General features: G+C 46.0%; 1 protein-coding gene across 3 annotated transcripts in view; it reads right to left on the reverse strand.

The window, feature by feature from the left end:
- CACNA1I (calcium voltage-gated channel subunit alpha1 I) overlaps nt 1-22273 on the reverse strand; it is a 1993092-nt gene that overhangs the window by 60530 nt on the left and 1910289 nt on the right. The gene's annotated exons all lie outside the window — the stretch shown is intronic.

Here is a 22273-nt window from a genome sequence, read left to right on the forward strand (position 1 = left end):
CAGCACTATGATATCAGTGTGTGAGAGCCGGTGATCTCCCTCAGTAGGATGTCCGTCTGTGACGAGGGCCCTCTTTGGCTCTAATAAGATACGAGTGTCTGATACCACTGTATAGTTGCTGGAAATCCACATGAATTGGAGACAATGGGACTCCGAATAATTTACTGGCATCTAACCTCCTGGTGCCACCGGCTAATTCCGAGTCCGGCAGCCGGGAAGTCAGGCACCAGTATATTTGTTAATCCCCATTCCCATAGAGTCCTTCGGGACTCTATGGGAGTGTAGACACACGAGTACCGGCACTGTTGCTAACGGTGCCAGTACTCCCGTGAAAAGTCTGCCTACCGTGGCCGCTGTGCCCGGTAGGGCAGACCTGTCGGGCACAGCGGTCCCGGCAGGCAGACTTGTAGTTTTCCGGTCCAGAAAGAAGGGTGCCGGTGAGTTTACCGGCACCCGTTTCCGGAACTGGTACACTTAAAATGAGGCCCAATATCTGTATTGGATGAGTTTCCTCTAGTGGCAACAATAGCATATCAGGGGCCAGATTACAGAAATGTTGCACCTGTGCAAGTGCAACTTGGCAATGTTTGCCCTGGGGCAAAAACCTATTCTTTCAATGCATTTTTGTACAGGTGCAGAGTTTCTGTAATCTGGCCCCAGTTTGTGATAAAAAATACTCTAGTCACTAGATTATGATAACACTGCTTTATGAGCGCCCTCTAGTGGGCCAAATATGAAGTCAGCATGTGATGAGCTCACACTAGTTGCTGGAGTTGTGTCTGATCAACTACACCTTGTGGCTGTGTTATGTAATTTTATGTTAATATGCTTTTATACTGTGTCAAATCACCACTGTAGTAGTATCGGACCAGCTTTTCTGTGTCGGACTATGCCCCCCCACCAGCGGTATCTAGACCTTAGAAGAAGGAAAAGCAGCAAGGGTAGATCCGAGCATGGGGAAGCAGGAAATACATGATGTAAACACAGGGTGGGGATGCAGAGGGGGGGAGCATGTTCAGTGACAGCAATGGTGCCTGTCCTATGATAAAGTGCCTGTGAGCATTTGCTCTTTGTTGTGGCTACATCAAGAAAGTACCTGGCAATCTCTCTGGTGGCTTGATGTGAATATCTGGGCATCATGGCGTCATTCCAAAGGCTGCCAAGTCACATGGGTATTTAATAAGAGGATGTGTGAGTGAGAGAGCAAGTGTGTGTGATGACCCCTAGAATGTGATAGCTATGAAGGATGAGCACCCACAGGCGTCTGGAATATGATGCCAGCGTGGGCTCCATCTAGCGGTTAGTTTATTTGGTGCTGGTCAGCTTTCCGCAGCATCTTGAATATGATAACACTGATGGCTTTCGCCTACGTACTACCATAAAACACCCTTATAGGGTGAGCTACTCCTTGTGTCTGACATATGATGCCAGTCTGTGGTGAGCGCCCACCGGTTCAGGAATGGGATATCAGAGTAGCACGAGAACTCCTGCAGTGGAATGCATAGAATGGCCACATTCAATGAGTTCCTTCTCCTGGCTGAGCCATTACATAAGTCTGCATTGAGCTCTTTCTGGTGGTCTGAAGATACTGGTATGAGATGAGGTCCCTCTGATGGCGGGTACTTGACACCAGTAAGTGAGGCTGGACTATGAAGCCAGTGAGTGTGTAGCGCCTCCTAGAGGCCTGGATATGGCGCTTTTTTGAGACAGGGCTCCACCTCGTGGCTGGAATATATCACTGTCTGGGAAGTTCCTTTTAGCGGGGGGAATATGACAGCAGTGTGCACCTAGAAGCACAGGGCAGTCTCTACCCTCATCATCCTTACCTGAATTTTCACAAACACAGGTCTGGATAATGATCCTCTTTCCCACCTACGCTACATGCCGGCGGGGGGGGGCATGCCACCTATTTTCCTCTAGCAGTAGTCCTTGCCACCACATCTCTACACCTTCACCCTCCTAGCCCCCTTTATGTTTTCCCCCAAATTGTCTTAATGGTAAGCAATTCAGTAGCGTTTTGGGGTTAGAAATGGCACAAACCATGCAAATATTGGCTGGAATTAAATATCACTGGGACATGAGTTCAATCCAAGGTTGGAGTATGATATCATTGTTTTTGGCTCGCACCAGGTGGCTAAAACATGACATTCGAGTTTTATGGGCTTAGTTGTATTGCTGGCATTATATTTGTGTGTGATGCGGATCAACCTTTGATTGGATTAGGATATCAGTGTGTGATAACTGATATACCCCCGCCTCCCCAGGCCTAGAACATTATATCAGTGTCTGGTGAGCTTCTTATGCATCTGCAAACGGCGAGCTGTGTATCATTAAGGGTCCAAGCAAAAAGCCCTTCCCTGCAATGGGCCTTGACTCTGGGACTTTCATGCTATTACCAGCTGAACCAGTCCATCAACATGGGTATTATTGCTATTGGCACCTCAGGGGGAGAGCCGTAGGATGCTAATAGTGTTCTGGAAAAAAAAAGAAAGGAGACCTGCAGAGTGAAAGTGGGTCGGAGAGATGGAGGCTGTTACAGAAGTAAGCAGTCTGTCTTCCATTTCTATAACGTGGTTTACATACAAGAAGCAGAGCCAGGGGAAGATCAGGTAATGGACTAGAGATGAGTGAGGGGAATGTTGGAGTTAAGAGGAGGTGCCAGTGATGGTTGGCAACGCACCAGGGCGTGGCTCATTCAAGCAAACTCGGGGAGAAGCCTGGAAGAGCCTCAGCACAGAATAGATGTCTGACATTCATCATTTCATCGTCATCACTGGGCACGCTCGTCAGTCACGCCATCTTTATTTCATGATCAATTCACTCAAAACGTCATACAAAATGTCCACATACTAAGCCCTTAAAACATGTTTATATTGGTATCCAGTGATTTTAATGAATGCAAAACAGAGAATAAAAGGGGGTTGGTGTGGTGTTTAAAGCAAATGGAAACGGGGGGTTTGCCCCCTAAAATGAAGAAAATAAAAAATGCGATATTTTTTCATTATAAAAGTTGCATTATTAAATCATTCTCTGTAATTAAATTTGTTATAATCACATGTAACTGCTTAAACAGTTACTAGCATCTGTGATACCTGGATCACTGCGCTCTACGACGACTTCAGGATGCATTGTTTTTGCGCAATAAAAAGGAATCATTTAGCGACCTTACAGGACGATTGTTAAAAATGGGACCTAGCCATCGCCTCCTGATGTCCATATACCTGGGGACAATAAGCAATTACTGATGGACCAAAAAGGCGGCATTTCTATGCAGTAGACAGCCAGCCAGGGGTGGGTTCCGCAACTGGGAGCACATTTCACCTGCATTTAATATATAAAGACCTCACTCTAGCCCGAAACACGTCATGCTGATGAAGTGCCCGTAGAAACCAGGAAAGCGGCAAATCTGAGTTGGTTCTACGACCTTCCAGTCTGTGCTTCAAGGAGCCTGTGCTCCTTTCTGTCTATCCCGTCAGACACTCCTCTGAATCTGTGACAGCCACTGATTCCGACAGGAAGTGTGGGAGGCCAATTATTTCTTAAAGATGTTTCCATGTCTAAGCCATTTCCACGAGCTGACACCTGGAGAAGGGGTGGCATTCCCTGCAAGGTCTTTATGCAGCCTCAAATCTTCAGACCCGTGCAGCAGGAACCAGGAAAAGGAAAGATGTAAGGCAGATTTAGAAGTGAATAGGCTTGCAAGCTAATGCCAGAAATAGAGAAATAGGGGGCGTAATGGCAGTCCAAACATTTGCTTCACACATTTCTTCTCCAGCCTTGTTAGATTGTCTACACATGAGAAGTCCTAGATCCTGCCATGGTGCCAGTTCCATGTGTACTTCCGGGCATGCCCTTGAGAGCATATCCCCTAGTTGTCAAATTACTGTGCGCAGCCACTGACGCAGTGTGCCTCATAAAGACAAGTTCACTTAGATCCATTTCCCAATCCCAACTGCCATTATTTTGAAAAGGGTCCCTTAACCTCTTTTAATAGCACTCCTCCCAGATGAATACACGCTTGCTTATGTTATTTTTCTTACGTTAATTATAAGTTGTCCTCGCTTTAGAGAACTCTGAGACTGCTTGAAGCTAGTGTTTTTGAAATAACAGCGGCATATTCTGCAAAAAATCAATATGCCTTTTTTCCTTTTGAAAATACTTGGGGCTTCTGCCTCTCAATGTATTGTTCTTGTGGCTATGTCGTTTATGTATTTATTTATTTATTTTAATATTTATAAAGCGCACCAAACCCGGGCGCATCTGGGCGCCGGTTTACATGAAAGTAGTGGTTACAAACATAGGTGGTACGTACATGGTGCATGGAACTGTGTTTCTGGTTTTTGTGGAAGTGACCATTGCCTAGTGCTTGCAGAGTTCTGCAAGTTCAATTACTTTTGAAGGTCTTGGGAAAAGAGTGAGGTTTTGAGGCCCTTGCGGAAGGACCAGAAGGAGGGATCTGATTTTAGAGCTAGCGGGAAGGCATTCCAGTGTTTGGCAGCGATCACAGGGAAACTACTGCCCCCGGCCTTGTGACACCTGTATCTGGGAATGGCGAGTAAGAGCGAGTAGGCAGCATTAATGTTAATAACGAACAGAAGTGGTCCCAGTACACGCCGTTGGCATACCACACTCTCAACGAGGAAGGGATGTGCTATCTCCCCCCATTGACCATATCTTACCCAACACAGCTCTGTTATCTTCATGCAATCTCTGATTGGCTGCAGGGACATCAAGAGGGCCATTCACTTGATTCAAACACCTCAAAGTATTTTGTGGTCCACAACATCAGAAGAGGTCTTAAAATCTATACAGATAACATACAATGTTTCTTTCTCGCGCTCTGAAACACTGGTATATGAGCGCGATAGAAATAAAATTCAATATCAATAAAATCACATATTTGCTTAATATGGAGAACACAGAACAGGCCGGATCCACCGCCCTGAGTCTTTTTCTAAAACCTGCCTGTACATCCGAGATAATATTTTCCTTTTCAATCAGTTTTCTAAACTTTGCAGCAGAGTCTTACAGTACGCCTTGGCCAGACTTTCTATGAGGGAAATCGGTCTGTAATGACATGGAGGTAACCTGTCCCTTTTCTTAAAGATGGGCAAACTATCTGCTGGTTTCTAGCTGAGCGGCACACCCCCACCCAGCTCATCTTATAAATAAAGACAGGGATAAAGGGCCCCCATGAAGAGGGTTCTTTCTTACCCACATCAATGGCTAATTCCTTGACGCCGGGGGCCTTTCCGGTGTTTCAGGAATTCTAAGCTGCACAGACCTCTAGTTGAAGCCTTCTTAATGCTATTGAATGATCGAACAGTACTTCAGACATATCCCTGCCAGTCCATCCGTCCACCTTACACAATGTACCAAAATGTTGAAAGCCAGCATACTTAGTTAAGGATGTCTCCAACCCAAGCCCTGCTAATAGATCGGGAGGCATATATTTCGGTACGGAATGCTCGAAACTGCTTTGGTCTTTGCTGGTGGATGCTTGTCTAGTTTTCTAAGTGTGTTTCAATTCATTTTACTCTTTATATGATAAACAGGGCTTTTATATCAGGTATGAGCCTGCATTTAGTTTCAAAGCATTTCCTAAAATCCGTGTTGCTAGATGGAACTCCTTGCCATACAAGGAGTCCCGAGTATGGACAATTTTCAGTATGTTAGCGGGATTTGTAACAAAAGGAGTGAGCAATGTGACCAATCCATGGGATATTATTTTTAGGGTGGATTTTTTCACAATTATTCTCAATGTTCTCCAAGGGAACACATCTCCAGTATAGGTAAAACAGCAAGACATGTACAAGTGGCAATAGTAGGATAATTAGGATCGACACATTTAAGACGCTTCGTGTTATTAGTTAAGCTGATATCACACTTGCTGATATCAAATCAGGAGGACTGGAAAATATCTCCAAAGAGAGACAGACCTGGTCATCATCACCTATGACACATGGGATTACTCTTAGGGGATTGACATAGGACTGGCTTGTAACCTCAGCAAGAATAAAGTCAATATGATTACAATAAAGCCCCTTGATAAGGTTGGGCATGCTAGCAGATTGCCGGGGAGGTGACCATCGCAGCCTCTTAAACCCAATGCATGAAATAACAAGGCTAATTTAAGAGCAGATGGGGGACATCATGTGGGCCCTGGGGCAGTCCAAGACTTGTTTCTCCCAAAACATTATCTTCCTCTGCAATCATATTACAAATATCACTGTGGTGAATTGATAGAGAGTGAACAGGTTCCATGCACCCTGAAACTACAGGTACCAGAAGTCATTGCTGCAACATTAACACCAATGAAAAACGCCCGCACTGACTGCAAGCTGTAAATTGAGACAGCCTCCCTGATGAAGAGCACCGACACCGTTTGGAGGACAAGACCAAGTAGCTGAGAGGTACACTGAGCTGGGAACCAGAGTCTGCCCCTCCACCCTTGTTTTGTTAATGTCGTAAATGCCATGCAAAAGTTTAAAGCAAATATTGAAATCACTGACTGCCGACTATGAGAGAAGGGATATGACACACTCAAATACAAAAGGTACTTAAAGAGAAATCTCAGACATATCATACGTGCGGCCTCCAGGGAGCTGAGAGGGCTCCAGCACACAGGAGCTGAAGGGCCTTGCACACCTACCACCAGGATGTGAGAACAAGTTTGGTTCCTTCCCCCTAAAGTTCTGCCGGCATTCCTCACCAGATCTGGGACCGTGGAAGATACAAACCCATGATTTCTTTTTTATATGATATCTTGTTTATGTTGAAACTGAAAAAATCCCGAGCATTGCAGAGAGTAAAGTCCTTAGGGCAAAGGAGACCAAGCTTCAAGTTCATAGACATCATTTGTCAATTTTCCCATCCCAGGGGGCGGCAAACATGATACAAAACACATTTCGAGGGGGAGGCGAAAGAATAACAAAAGAGGCAGAGGCCCTCACCTCAGTCTCAACTTGATCGAACCGTTAACCGTTCCTCTCAGCACCAAACGTCAGACTGGCGACCCTGGCCATCATCCAACCGGTAAGGGAGGCCATATCTGCCTGCGCTCTAAGTGGATTCTGCCAAACATGACCTTTGTCATGAGATCATATCCCGGCTGCAAGTCTCCACCCTTTGGGGAACATCGCTTTCACAGACCCTCGCTATATGATTGTTTGGAGACATAAACTTCTCACCACCAGTTCCTCCCCACCCCACCTCATTCCCCCGATCTCCCCAAATCTCATTACTCTGCAAGAACACCACCAATTGGGCAGTTAGTTGAAGGTGTGTCATCGCCAGTGTACTAAGAATACCGAACACTTGCAGCCAAACTGCAACCTCATATTATATTGCAAATATAAGTGCTGTACAATTGCCCTGCCCCTATCACAAGCCCAGCATTTATCATTATTCACCAAGCCGCAGCGCCTCACCTTTACAGAGTTCTAGGATTTGCTAAGTAATGCCCTCTGTTGAATATAAACCAAGGTCATATCCATGGTCGATGTTCACTCTAAGAAACTGTTTAGTCATTCCACCCCCTAGCTCTAGTCCAGGTCTGAGGCCTATTTCCTAAGTCCTCTTGTAATTGTAATTGGTTATTTATAACGCGCTTAATACCCAGAGGTTTCTAAGCACAGACCCGGGGATCAAACCTGTGTAGCTCTACGTCGTCTTGCTACCAAGGCTGAGCCTTGAATCCCCACAAACATTTATAGACATCACTAATTCTCCTTATTTATAGTCCAAGATAAACCAGCAGGTTGGGTAGTCCTATTTCCAGGGACCCACTGCTTCCGCAACACTCGTAACAGACCATCTTTCAAAAGGTGATGTCTCCCATCGTCACTCGATGGCAGCTTATATTTAAACCCCAGGAACTCAAGGCCTAGCATGCCTCCATCCTGTCAGGCTTGGCCAACTGAAAACTCACACGCAGTAACCGAAGAGTGCCACACAAACCTCTTAACCACTAGTTTAAGGATATTGTTTTTCCAGTAAACATCATCCAACGTTGGCGTGCTTGATCACTACTTTCAATGCATTGAGCCAGGCATCCAATGCCCCCTTGGGGACATCAATGTCTTCCGTCCTCGAAGACGCCCCTCCATTACTAAAAACCCACCTCGTCGCCAGCTCAGCACACCTGACAGCTGACATAAGACGCATGCTTTATTCTGATATGCAAAATTAGGGAAACAGACACCACCTCTACTCCTAGAATCCAATCTTGGTCCATACAAATGTTGACTTCTCGCCCTGTCCCCATAAAAAGCAAGCCATTTATTTATGAATCAGTCAGTGTTTTCTTGGTCACTTTCACTGGAATGCACCCAAACACAGAGAGCCACTTTGGAAGCACGTTCATCTGTATCATGTTAACCTTTCCCCATAAACTAAAAACGGGCCGACAAGCATCTCATAAAAGCACACTTAAACTCTTCTAGCAGTCTATTGAAATTAAAATTCAAGGCTTAACGAAATACCTAGGTCCTTACAGTCCCCTTTGCAAAACCTAAAATCACATCCACCCAAATGGCACCTGTGAAATGCCTTTGAAATTGACATTTCCTCAGTTTTGACTATATTTAGTTTATATCCTGAAAACTTACTATACACGCTTTGCGTAAGGGCACTTGTCTTGGGTTTCTCCTGGGTGTCACTCAGAAGAGTTTTAGCAGCGCACACAGACGATTCCCACTTTCACACGAATTAATAAAGCACAAGCCACAGCAGTTACCTGGCATTTTCTTTCTCTCGTAATCGAGCTAAATTATACTAGCTAGTCATTATATTCTGGTGCAGCCTATTTACATTACCCTACTTTGCCTAGCATGACCGCAAAAACATGAAAACACAATACACCCTCAAGAGGTTTAAAGTTTACAGTTACAGCCTCTAAGTGCATGGTATGACTGGAGGCAGCGCAAGGGTGACTGATCAAGAAAGAGCCTGGTACCCAGTGAGACTCGGAGGGTAGCCAAGCAACCAATCGGTACAGCAGACAGATAGGTCAGGGATGTCAGCAGGGGAGGGAGAGAGAGAAACCAGAGAAGAGGACAGTTTTGAGCGGCTTCCGGTACTTCAGGTGGTCTGACTCAAGTTTGAGAGGGGCAGGGAGGCCATTTCAGAGGGAGGCACCTGTAGAGGAAACAGATCTTCCCCTACTCTCTGCCTATAGAAGCGTCTAACCCTTAGTAAGATGGAGGTAGCTGAGCAAAGGGCTCGAGAAGGGAGGTATTTTAAAGAGAGCACTGAATGTATTTTGGGCCCCAGCCCCAGAAAGCCTTGTGGACAATGTAAAGGGTCTTGAACTTGATCCTTGCATCCAATGAAAGACAGTGGAGAAATGTCAGGGCTGGAGAGATACGGTTCATGGGCTTGAGGCCAAGGATAAGTCTTGCAGTCCTGTTCTGAATTAGTTGCAGAGGGCGAAGACTAGAGGAAGGCAGATTGCGAAAGAGGCTGTTGCAGTGGTCCAGCTTAGAGAGGACCAGGGCTCTGAAGACAGTGAGCTTCTCGGGGAAAGTGACAAATGGAAGAGTCCCTTTGAGGAGGTGAAGCTGGTAGTCGGACTTCTTGGCAACGTTTGAGATGTGAGGAGAGAAAGAGAGAGTGGAATCGAAGATGACACCAAGGATTTTTGCCTCGCAGTAAGGCGAAGAAAGAGGGCCCAAGGCAGGAGGCCAAAGGGAGAAAGGGAAAGCAAGGGCAGGGGTCCCAATGAGAAGCATCTCCATCTTACTGGCATTAATGCAGAGATTGTTGGAGGCACCAGGAATGCGCAAGAGTGGAGGCTGGGAGGAGCCTGAAAGAAAGCCGACTGTCATCTGCATAACACTGAAAGTTAGAGGAGAAGGTAGAAATTAGGTGGGCCAAAGGGGCCAAGTAAAAGATGCAAAGCCAGGGTGAGAGGATACAGACCTGGGGAACGCCATAGGTAGAGAGAGAAGCAGAGGAGAGAAAGGGACCAAGTTAGACCGGGGTGGGATGGTTCAAGAGGAAGGAGGTCAGCCATTCCAGGGCCTGATCCGTGATGCTCAGGTTCTCATGGTGTCGATTAATCAGGATGGCATGGTGGCCATGTTGAAAGGTCAAGGAGTATGAGGATAGAAGGAATGCTGGAATCAAGGTTAGAGAGCAGATCTACTCAGGTGTTCAGGAGAGCAGTTTCCATGCCTCTGGCAGCTCTGAAGCCAGACTGATAGTCACGGAGACAACCAACAGATTCAGTGTGGAGAGTAAGCTGGGAGATGGCCAGCTTTTACAAGAGTTGGCCCAGGAAAGGGGTGATGGAGATTGGGCAATAGTTTTTCCGGGGCAGGTAGGATTGGCAGACGGCTTCTTGAGGAGGGGGTGAACAAGGCTGTGCTTAAGGGGAGAGGGGAATGTTCCAGTGGTGAAAGAGTGATTACAGAAATCGGCCAAGGCTGGAGTGAGGGTGTGAATATGGTCCTTGATGGTTCTGGAGGAGCAGAGGAGCACCTGTTTTGGTGACACTTTCATAGATCGGACTTGTCTAGAAACCTTGTCAGGTGTTGTCAGTGAGAAAGAGGAGAAAGGGGGCGCAGAGGGAGAAATGGCCAAAGGGGTGCCGAGAGAGGAAGAGGGAGAGGAGATAGAGGACAGGATGTCCTGTGTTTTAGCAGAGAAGTGAGAGGCCATAGCCATACAGAAGGCCTGGGAGGGAACAGGAGAGGTAGAGACTGCAACAGGATTGGCCAGTTCCTTGCAGATTGCAGATTTTAAAGAGTTCAGCCATGTTGATAGAAGCTGCAGATGCGCAGGTTTCAATGTGTGCTCTCTTCTTGGACAGGACAGAGAGTCTTTATTGCCTTTGGAGCAGGTGGCAGGCCAGTTTGTCAGCGGATGGGCCCGAAGCCCTCCACTTCCCTTCAACCACCCTGCACTTGCGTTTCAGGGCGGCGAGGTTGGAATCATTCCAAGAGTTGCACTTGGAGGTAGGGTTCTGCCGGATTCTCATGACAGAGGCAAGGATGTTCATGGTGTTGGAAATAGAAAGATGCAGAATCGAAAGGGCTGTGTCAGGGTGTGAGTCTGCTGCAGGAGTAGGAGGAGCAGAGAAAGTAGAGACAAAGGCATCAACCGACACACGCTTCATGGAACAAATGACCGAGGAGGTAGGTGGCAGTGCTGCGGAGGGAGCTTTGCCTGAGGAATAGAGAGTTTCAGATGAGAGGAGAGTCTAAAGTGGTCAGTCCAAGAGAAAGGAGTGGTGAGAGGGTTAGAGCGGGAATATCTGAGGTGATGAGAGCAACCAAAGTATGTCTGGCAGAGTGTGTTGAGCCAGACGGAAGAATGAAAAGAGAGAGAGTGTCACAGAGGTTGCGGAAAAGCCCAGAAGAGGGATTAGAAGCATCCAGGTGGATGTTGAGATCTCTGAGGAGGAGAAGTTGAGAAGTACAAGCAAGGAGAGAAGAGGAGAGGTCAACCCATTCAGAGAGGAAGAGGGTGACCTTGCCAGGTGGCCTGTAGATGGTGGCCATAGTTAAAGGGAGGCCAAGAGAGATAGAGAGCCTGCAGATCAGGCATTCAAAGGAGGAGTAGCCCTGAATAGGGATGACAGAAGCCGGGACCCTCTCTGGAAAGATCAGGGCTACTCCTCCTCCAGGACGGTTGGTTATGGGTTCAGAGAGGAACTTGTAGCACACAGGGAGGAGAGTGTCAAAGCTTGTGACAGAACTGGCCGTAAACCATGTCCCAGTGAGAGAAGTGACATCTAGGTCGAGTTCTTTGAGGAGGTGACAGATGTCAGATGAGTGTTTGATGAGTGTTTGATAGCAGAACGAGAGTTGAGAATAGCGACATGGAGCAGGTTGCAACATTTGAAAGACTTCTGTGGAGTGGTACAAGCTTGATGTACATCCTGCGGAGGTGGTAGAGGGCCCGAGGGTGGGGCAGCGGAGGAAGATGAGGGTACCAAAGAGGTGGCAGAAGGACTAGCAGGAGAAGACAGGAAGTTCATTAGATGTGGGAAACGCCTATCTATTAAAAAGGAGGAGATTGGGCTGAGGGCCCTGAACCAAGACAGTGCCGTTCAGAAAGACATTAAGGATGGTCTTGAAGGAGTGGAAGGAGGCCAAGTGGACCTCTCACCTAGTGCCAGGGTTAATGGGAGAGGAGGAGAAAGGAGCCATAACAGAGACCATATGAAAGGTCCATAGGTCTGTAGAGGGGACGACAAAGAGGATGTCATTGAGAGTCTGTCAGGAGGAAGCACTGGTGTAGGTATCAGCGATAGGGAGGCCTGGGTTGGAGACCAGGATGTCCCTCTTGACCTTCTTCCTTCCAGACCTAGTGAGAGGGATAGGGTAAGAGAAACAGTAGCAGTTAGTGAAGATGGGAGCGATAGAGAGCAACATAGGGGGTGCAAAGGAGGAGAAGGGGGTGAGAGAAGAGAGAGGATGCACAGACCTGTGGCACAAAACCCAGTATGCGCAGGGTGAGGAGGAGGAGGAGGAGGGGGGCCGGGGTCACAACAAAAGAAGACACAGGATGGGAAAAAGTAACTCACGACAATGAACGGCATGTCTTGCTGGGATCTAGGTGGGAGCCTGGAGAGAACCAGCAACAATGCCACAGTTACCAGAATGCAAAACACCCAGATTTGACTTTTCCAGAAGGGGAGAAAAAAGGCATGTTTTTGAGCACAACACAATACGACACACTCAGATCGACTTTCTTAGAAGGGGAAAAAGGCTAGGTTTTTGAGTACAGCACAATACGACACACCCAGATGCAATGTATTGCCTCTAGCATCCTCATACATCTTGTTTAAATGATAACAGGGCGCTGCAGAAGAGGGATTCCTGGTTACAGAAGAAGGCACTCAATTGTTTGTATCTCTGAGCATTGCAGCTATTAATTTAAAAGGCAAATACATGTGATTTACTTTGAGGCTCCAAGGGCAACCTCAGGAAGGCTCTTGTTGAATTGTTTCGAGGACGTGGTAAGGAAGGAAGGGAAAATCAAAAGCTGCATTATGTGCCCTCTCATTTCACTTCCTATGTCAGGGTTGCAAGCAGGGCTCTGAAATTATTTTACTCCCTGCCTGGAGTGAAAGTGTTTTTTCAGGAATTAAAAAGTAATTAGTTTTGCCAATAGGGATACCTTTTGCTTATTAAAAGAGGTTTTTTGGCCTTGAAATTCCTAAGCCACTGCTTCTGCTGGTCACCAATTTGAAAATAGCAGAAGCAGGAGGGTAGGTTCCTATACGGTCATTGTTTCCCCGCTGTTGTTGGGCATATTTTCCGATTTTTAGGGAGCAAACATGGGCTGTGGGTATGTATGCCTCTTAGCTTGCAGGCTGGTTTTGTGAAAGTGCTCTCACAGCTCTGTTCACCAGACCACGCAATGTGGCTAGTAAGGAGATGCCCAGCAATTCTGATCATCATACCGTGCAGTTACCATCCTTACACAAATGATGAGAGGCATGCTCTCCTGGCCCTTGAATTACTTCATTAAAGTGGCACATTTACTCCTGTTGGCATGTTTTCTGAAACATCCATTTTAGTTGCCATTATTCCATCTGCAAATGATTGCTGTCTGATGTGTTGATGTGTCTGCCAGTCACATCAGTTATGATAAGCAATATTTGTTTTTTTGTACTTTCAGCATTCTCTGAGCAGGGTCAACAAATGAATAACTGCAACTAAACGTATTGTTTATACTGGATTGTTGATGAGCTCTCTTTATTATTACGTGTAAAATATCAGTTTTTTTTTAACCCATGTCTGTGGAAAGTCTGCTGCAGAATACACCTTTTACACTGATGTGTAAAGAATTGCAGTGGATGTGAAGGGAAAATGTTCTTCCAAACCCTCTTCGGACATGATAGCTCACTAACTACTCATGCTCACAAAGTAGCTTATCTCTTTAGTTGCGCACATGGAAAATAATGGGCGCACGAAAGCCATCCATTTCCGCATTTTGAGAAAATTAGAGGGAACATTGCACGCTCCCCTTCTCCGACAGCTCTCGGATAGACTCTTCTGGGTTAACCAACAACAGGAGAACCATGCTTGTATAGGCCAGCCATTTCTCTGTTTACCCTCCTCATCACTTCATACTTGTAAAAAGACATCATTCTTTCGAACTGTATCTTTGGAGCGATTGTAAAGTGCACAAATCAACCAGAACATGGAAGGAGAGTATATGTTGTGCTTTCAAAGCTTATCATATACATAATGCATTCATGGACCCAATTGAATCATCCAAAAAGCCCTTCCGGCAGTAGCATCTTCTCTGACAGGTGGCACATGAGTGCTACAGGCATCCTGGACAGCAATGCAGCCGAGCTGCATCCCATACAAAGGGCCCAGCCCAACAGCAGCAACAGGTTGCAAGCCCATCTTTGCAATTGGAAGTCCTTCAACTGACCATTGGTATGACCTTGAGGGGGATTGTAGTGTTTCACAGGGTCCTCGGTCAGTGTGTGCTACTCTTAGCCTCAGACCCATTGGCCACCACAACTAGCCGCAGCCATCTTACATGCGCAAGAATGCGAGCTTCAGGCTTCAGTGGCTTGGGTATGCACCTCCTCAAAGCCCCAAGCCTTCTGATTTTTTTTCTGTAGCAGAAGAGATAGAAAATATACACAGGTTCCACCTCCTCTTGGTTCACCACCCAAAAAAAAGCTCTTTCCTGTAGCGTTCACTGCCCCAAACCTGGTTTTCATTTCATGGGGTATGCGATGCTTCCATGGCAGTTCTCCTCACATTCTAATACTGTATTTCATCCTCTTGCAAGAGCTCAGCGCACACTTGCATTATATCCCAGCCACGATTGGGCACTCAGCACACACTCATTATATCCCAGCCACTATCAGGAGTTCAACACTCTCTTGCATTATATCCCAGCCACCATCGAGAGTTCAGCACAATCTTGCATTATATCCCAGCCACTATCAGGAGATCAGCACACACTTGCATTATATTCTAGCCACTTTTGGGAGCTCAACATACACTTTTATTATATCCTACCCACTATTGGGAACTCAGCACACAACCATTATATCCCAGCCACTATCGAGAGCTCATCACACACTCGCATTATATCTCAGCCACTATCAGGAGCTCATCACACACTTGCATTATATTCCAGCCACTATCAGGAGCTGAGCACACACTCATTATATCCCAGCCACTATTGGAAACTCAGCACACGCTCATTATATCCCAGCCACTATCGAGAGTTCAGCACACTCGTGCATTATATCCCAGCCACTATCGGGAGCTCAGCACACACTTGCATTATATTCCAGCCACTCTCAGGAGCTGAGCAACACTCATTATATCCCAGCCACTATTGGAAACTCAGCACACACTCATTATATCCCAGCCACTATCGAGAGTTCAGCACACTCGTGCATTACATCCCTGCCACTATCGAGAGCTCAGCACACACTTGCATTATATTCCATCCACTATCAGGAGTTGAGCACACACTCATTATATCCCAGCCACTATTGGAAACTCAGCACACACTCATTATATCCCAGCCACTATCGAGAGTTCAGCACACTCTTGCATTACATCCCAGCCACTATCGAGAGTTCAGCACAATCTTGCATTATATCCCAGCCACTCTCAGGAGATCAGCACACACTTGTATTATATCCCAGCCACTATTGGGAACTCAGCACACAGTCGTCATATCCCAGCCACTATCGAGAGCTCCTCACACACTCGCATTATATCTCAGCCACTATCAGGAGCTGAGCACACACTCATTATATCCCAGCCACTATTGGAAACTCAGCACACACTCATTATATCCCAGCCACTATAGAGAGTTCAACACACTCGTGCATTATATCCCAGCCACTATCGGGAGCTCAGCACACTCTTGCATTATATCCCAGCCACTATCAGGGACTCAGCACACACTGTTATCATATCCCAGACACTTTCAGGAGCTCAACAGAAGCTGATATCATGATCCAGAAGCCAATAAAGCAAGCTTTCTTTACACTAATACCCTATTTCAGCTTCTAGATCACTGGTGTCTAAGATGTCTTATGCCAGCCCTCCCTCCCCCCCTGAACAGAATATATTTGCGCGGTTTCCCAAATGGCAGAACTGCTTACATTTTCTACGATCAGTTACCATGCTCCCTTTTTAAAGTGCCTTGTTCCACCCTTGACATCCTCCAGGCCCACTTAGGGGGGCCAGACCCAGAGTTTGAAGACTACTACTCTAGATGTGTTCGTACCATACACTGATATCCTATGACAGCCACTCGAGGGAGATCATCACACAGCAGTATCATTTTTCAGCCACAAGAGGGGGCTAGTTGTGTGGCTGTACCCTGTTCTAGCATCTAGAGACAGAGCATGCCACGCGTTAATGTAACAGTCGCGGCCTTCAGACTGTGCTCGTTGCATGCTGATATCTTATCCCATCTGCCAGATGTCTCTCTGCACACTGACGGTCCTTTAAAGTCTGAAGAAGGAGCTCCTCAAACACTTATATCATATATAAGCGCTAGAGGAAACTCACCAATCACTGATGACAAGAGTGGGGCAAATCTACTGGCATCAGTGAAAGTACAGTGCAACATAATTGGAATGTTTATAGGTGTGCACCAGGCATGTGTTGCCATTATCAGAGAAATCATGACCCCTCCCATTAGAATCCCACAGAGAAATAAAAGAGTGAGGCCTGTCAATAGAATAAGGCAATTGGCAACAGTAACCCTTATCTTTTAGATTTAACAAAATTATTCTTTGTATGCGCTCCATGTTCTTGAGTTAACTAGAACAAACCAGGCCACAGTAGGCAGCATCGGGCAATGAAGAAATAAGTAGCCAAAATGGCTGCTGATTGTGTTCATTTTCATTGAGCCTGAGGTAGGAGGGATCCGATTTTTAGACCAAGTTCCCAGACTGTGGAAGCAACTACCACTGTCACACCTCTATCAGGCCATCCCAGGTTTATGAGCCCCAGACACCCGCAGCATTGCTACAGACCATCTGCTTTAAGTCTCAACCTGAAGCCTCCATCGTAACCCTGGTAGAGTTTGCAGCAGTGGTACCAGCAGAGCTGTGCCAGAGGAAGGAACTCTACTGTTATTACTGCCCCATCTTAAGAGGAAAATTAAGAAAGTGCCTAAGTGCAATCTTGCAGTTGGCCAGACCACATGCAAGACCAACAGAGGAGGTGACCACAGACTGTACCCTAGTACAGCCTGAACTGCTGGGAGGACTCCAGGAAGGCCCTTTAAAATCTTGTCTTTATGCAAAGAGTGCAAAATGTGCAAGTGCTGTCTGGCAGTCGACCAGACCACACAAAAGGCCGGCAGAGGCAGTGCCTAGAACTAGGAACCTGGGACAGCCTGATCTGCTGGGAGAACTCTGGGAACAGCCATAAAAATCTTGTCCTCGAGCAAAGTGCCAAAGTGCAGTCCGGAAGTCTGCAGACTACAAACTGCAACAGTGAAGGTTTTCTCCCATTGACGTAGGATATTTCTGGCATCCCAGCATCTGGGCGTTCATTTGATGCCCCATTTACAAAGTGCTGTTTTTTTTGTTTGCTCTTCACCCTACACCTGGTAGATTATGATCCGATACCTGACATTAATAAACTGGATAGTTTTGAGGGTTCTACTTCTACCTAATTCTGCCACTCCAGTCCATGCCGGCAAGCAAACTAACCAGAAGGTAACTACAGATATCCGTAGGTATTAATACACATGCAGAATTGGTAAACTTATTAATAGGGGGTGAAATGTTAGTGTTCCTTCACCTCGTAAGCCCATCGGGCGTTCCCCCAAACTTGATTAAAATGGTGATGAAAAGGAAAGAAAGCTTCGATCATCCTTTACTGGAGCACAAGAAGAAAGCAGCTCCAACTGCGTTCCCACTTAAGGAAGCTAATAACTTATTGAAATAAAGTGAGGTCTTGCTGAATGATTTTGATAACCAAGTAAATGATTAAAGAATTGATGAAGTGAGCTCATGCGTGTCGGGTGAAACAAAACATGATCAATACAAAAAGCCCAAGGATCCTCGCCACCCTTGCGACGCTCTTCCAAACCATCACATGAGTCAAATCTAATCATTGGATAAATTCCCCAATGTGGAAAATGTGACCTTGTAGGAAACACCTAGCGGAGTAGAGCAAGAAGGAGGCCGGGACTACCACCTTCCCATAGAATCCCCCTAATATAAATAGAATTCATTGTATGTCTGACAACCCTGTAGCTGATGCTGAGGGGATCCACCTTTCGATTAGATTCTTGCCCTTAGCCATTGCCCTGATCACAACACGTGTGATTTGCATAATCAGGTGGCACCCCCTAGCTTTGCAATCTAGCGCCAGCTCCTCTGAGTTGCTGCACCCCGGAAGAAGTCATTCCCCCAGTAGCCTCATAGAGTCTACCTCTAAACTCGACTACAGAACCGAGAAGAGTGTTAATACAAGCCCGAGTCAGCCCCAACCTGGAGAACTTCTCAGGGATTGTTGTAATCGTCACGCCGCCATGGAACAAATCCGACATGCGATGGAGGACATCAGGAAAGGCATTATACAACCGATGTCCTAAGTACTGCGATGAAACCTTTGTTTAACGGCACAGAAAGGAGGACAACTGCAACATGTTGCTAGGAGCTCCTCGGCGTGCAGATCTTAGCGATACGCCGAGTGAGAAACATAAAACCAGCAGGATTATGAACATGATTACATCTCGAACTCAGCCAAGTGTACCTACATCCAACCCAGAATATTCTAAAAAAGACGACGACTACGATTTTAAATGATAAAACTGAAGTAACGTTGCCTCTGCTGAATGGCATTGCTAATTTTGCATCGTTGATGAATTGTTGGAAATATATTGAGTCTTAAGTGAAAGGCAAATTATGTGCTGAATGTGATTTGGGGATATACCCCGAATATGATTTTAAACCAAACATCACTCCAGTTATCCCGAATGTTGGCTTACCGTAAGAGAATGGCCACTCCCCTCATTTGATCGATCAGCTTCTAATACTTTTTTTATGGCAATGACACAGGGGATATATACCACAATGGGTACTTCCCACTTTTTGGCACTGGGGAGCATGTGTCAAAGATGGAAGAACACACGTAAGGCAACAACAGTATGGAAACAGAATACCCATCCCTTGAAGGCATTCATTTGGGATATTGTTGCGAATTCAACAACCAGTGTATACTCAGTATATGCAAGCGTACCATGCGCTCTGTTAAAAAACGCAAATTACAAATCCACTTTTACAACACGTATACAAACATCACAGAGTACAACAAGAACATACAATACAGCATTGGACACTTTCTTTATAAGTTTACGCTCGACAGCGGTTTGTGTAGCATACGGAGTGAGAAAACAGTGCTCACAAACATAGGGGTTACTACAGCGTGCCGTTTGTGCACATACCATTTGAAAAGTATTTCAAAGTATGGGTATTAACAAGCGAGTAACAGGATACTCACCGTTGTTTCCCTGACATACGCTTGGATAAAGTACGCTAGGAATTGGAGACTCAAGCTTGGTCGGCTTCCCGCTTTTTCTCCAGTGAGTACAAGAGCCTGCCTTGTTACCAGCGAAGACCATTGCTGAATGAGGCCCAGTGGAAGACCCAAGCCCTTCATGATTAATTTAAGAATCCCGATCACACGATGTGTTATGACCAGTCCGTCTCTGGAGGGGTGGGGTCCCTGAGCAACAACAAATCCTCTAGTCTTCATGGTTTGACCTACAACTCTCTCATTTTTGGACGTTTTCGAATTAGTTCAGTATCCGGGGACTTTCTTCTATCCTTCTTGAGTCTCCAAGTCTATGTCAGGGAAAATAGGGTGACTATAGTGTTACTCGCTTGCTAATACCCATACTTTGAAGAAAAAAAGAAAAAAGTGTATTTGCACGCTGTACTAACCCCTATGTTTGTGAGCACTGTTTTCTCACTCCGTATGCTACACAAACCGCTGTACAGCGTAAACTCATAGAAAGTGTCAAATGCTGTATTGTATCTTCTTGTTGTATGTAATCTGTGATGTTTTTATAAGTGTGATAAAAGTGTATCAATAAATTGTGTTTTTTAATGGAGAACATGGCCCACCTGCAGATACTGATAGTAAACTGCTTGTTGAAATCATGACTGTCTGTCACAAATGAAAAAGGGAAGGCAGCGATGTCTTAACAAAATCTTGCCATGCAAAAGGGTGAATGTCTTTCGTCTTCGCGGATATTATTGAAGGCCAGCTATCTATCCAACGGACATAATCAAAGTTACTTGAAAGGATCCATTTCTTATAAACGGATTACTGTCAATTGATTATAGAAGGTTTCCGCCAAGTTGATCATAGATTTGCCCAAGGAAATCATGCAAAGAGGCTTCACACTCTCAATGCCCTCTTTCCGGAACTAAGATGGACATCACCAGTGCCAAAGAACAGACTGTCACCAGCTCCTCTGCCACATGAACACTGCCAACCAACAGCGCATCGGACTAAGAGTCCTATTGACTGCCCTCCCGCCCTCCTCAAAATTCCATCTAATTGGGAATAGCTCAGGGGCAACGTGCTCGCCTTGACGGAGCACCACAGCTTCGATCCCCGGGTCTGTGCGTAATAAATAACCTATCATATCATATCATATCAAATATGATATAACTGCGTGATGTTCTCCCTTTACTGCCTGACCAAGACATAATGGGCGTGACAAGCCACCTCTTGTCTGTGAAAGATGATAGCAGTGTGCAACCAGTCGCCTCTTGGGCAGGCGTGTCAGTGTGTGTGAAGAGCCCCTGAATAGGACATCCAAGTTTTATAGTTAATGGAATAAGTGATTGATGTGTGATGATCTCCCTCTAGTGGCATAAATATGACATCACTTGGAAGGATAGCTCAGCGGCAACATGCTCACCTTGGAAGCAAGACAGCACAGAGCCACAAAGATTCGATCCCCAGGTCCGCGCCTAGAAACCTCTGGGTATTAAGCGCGTTATAAATAACCAATCATATCACATCATATCATATCCCTTCATGATGAGCAAACTATAAAGGCTGCAATAAGTCAGACAAGTCTGATGTCATCCATCTCATAGTCACATATGACATCATAGTCGCCCATGTTCCCTCTAACGGCTGCGATATGATATTGGGGTGTGATGCACTCTCTTTAGAGACTGGACTATGATACCAATGTCCTACCCATATTGGCATCCTGTAATGGCTGAAAGAGAATTGAAGTGTGCGCTCCCCGCAAAGGCCTGGAAAGTCATACTAGTGTGTCATCCATTCCAGTTAAGAAATGGAATAGGACAATAATAGTAATATATATTTCCTGTATAGCGCTACACACCCATGGGTCGGTCTCAGAGCACTGACAAACAACAGACGACCTTACTATCCCACAAAGTGATACTCAATGTATCGACCTCGGAAGGATGAAACGCTGAGTTTACCTCACCAGGATTCACACCTGCCACAACAGGCTGCGTGCATATATCAGGGGCGAGCGTTTAACTCGCTGTGCTGTCTGACCAGCTATGATGTGATATGAATGTGTGGCAAGCTCCACCCAGGGAGATAACATAATATCAATGTCTGAAGAAGCACCTGGAAGGCCGTGAGTATAATCTAGGATGTGACAAACTCACTCTATCAGTGCAAGTTGATATCACTGATTAATGAGCGCTGCAAGGTAGTGCTGGAATATGACATCAATGATACATGAGACAGATGAGTTCCCTGCAGAGGTGGGATATGCAGAGAGAGTGTGTCTGTGTGGTGCTCGGAATTATATCCGTGTGTAATGACGTCTCTCTGTGGCCAGAAAAACTACACTAGTGTCTGAAGTGCTCCCTCTAAGAATAGAATGTGATAGTGTTGGATCAGTGTGTTCATGTGAGTGAAAGCGCTGTGGCAGTGCTTACCTCTGGTGGCTGCGATCAGATATCGGTGTGACGTGTACTGGAACCCTGCTGTTGGCTGGGATGCATGAAGGCGGGATGAGCTAAGGCCAGTCATGGAACTAGATTAGTGAATGGTGAGTTACCTTTCGGAACATTATGTGACATTGGAGCGTGACAACCTTGCACTACTGGCTGTGTGACTTTGATCCTTGTTTATTGATCCCAAGAACAAGTCGCTGACATGAGGGATTATCAGGAGAGCCGATAGCAAATGCTCGTCATGTGACTTGCAACCACGATTCCACCCACATAGACCATCATCCACACCCGCGAACGACATGTCTTTCCCAGTTTCCCAACACATCACACGCCACTCGTCAT

The sequence above is a fragment of the Ambystoma mexicanum genome, chromosome 3q (assembly GCF_040938575.1).
Source record: "Ambystoma mexicanum isolate Mex_15411 chromosome 3q, UKY_AmexF1_1, whole genome shotgun sequence".
NCBI lineage: Eukaryota > Metazoa > Chordata > Amphibia > Caudata > Ambystomatidae > Ambystoma > Ambystoma mexicanum.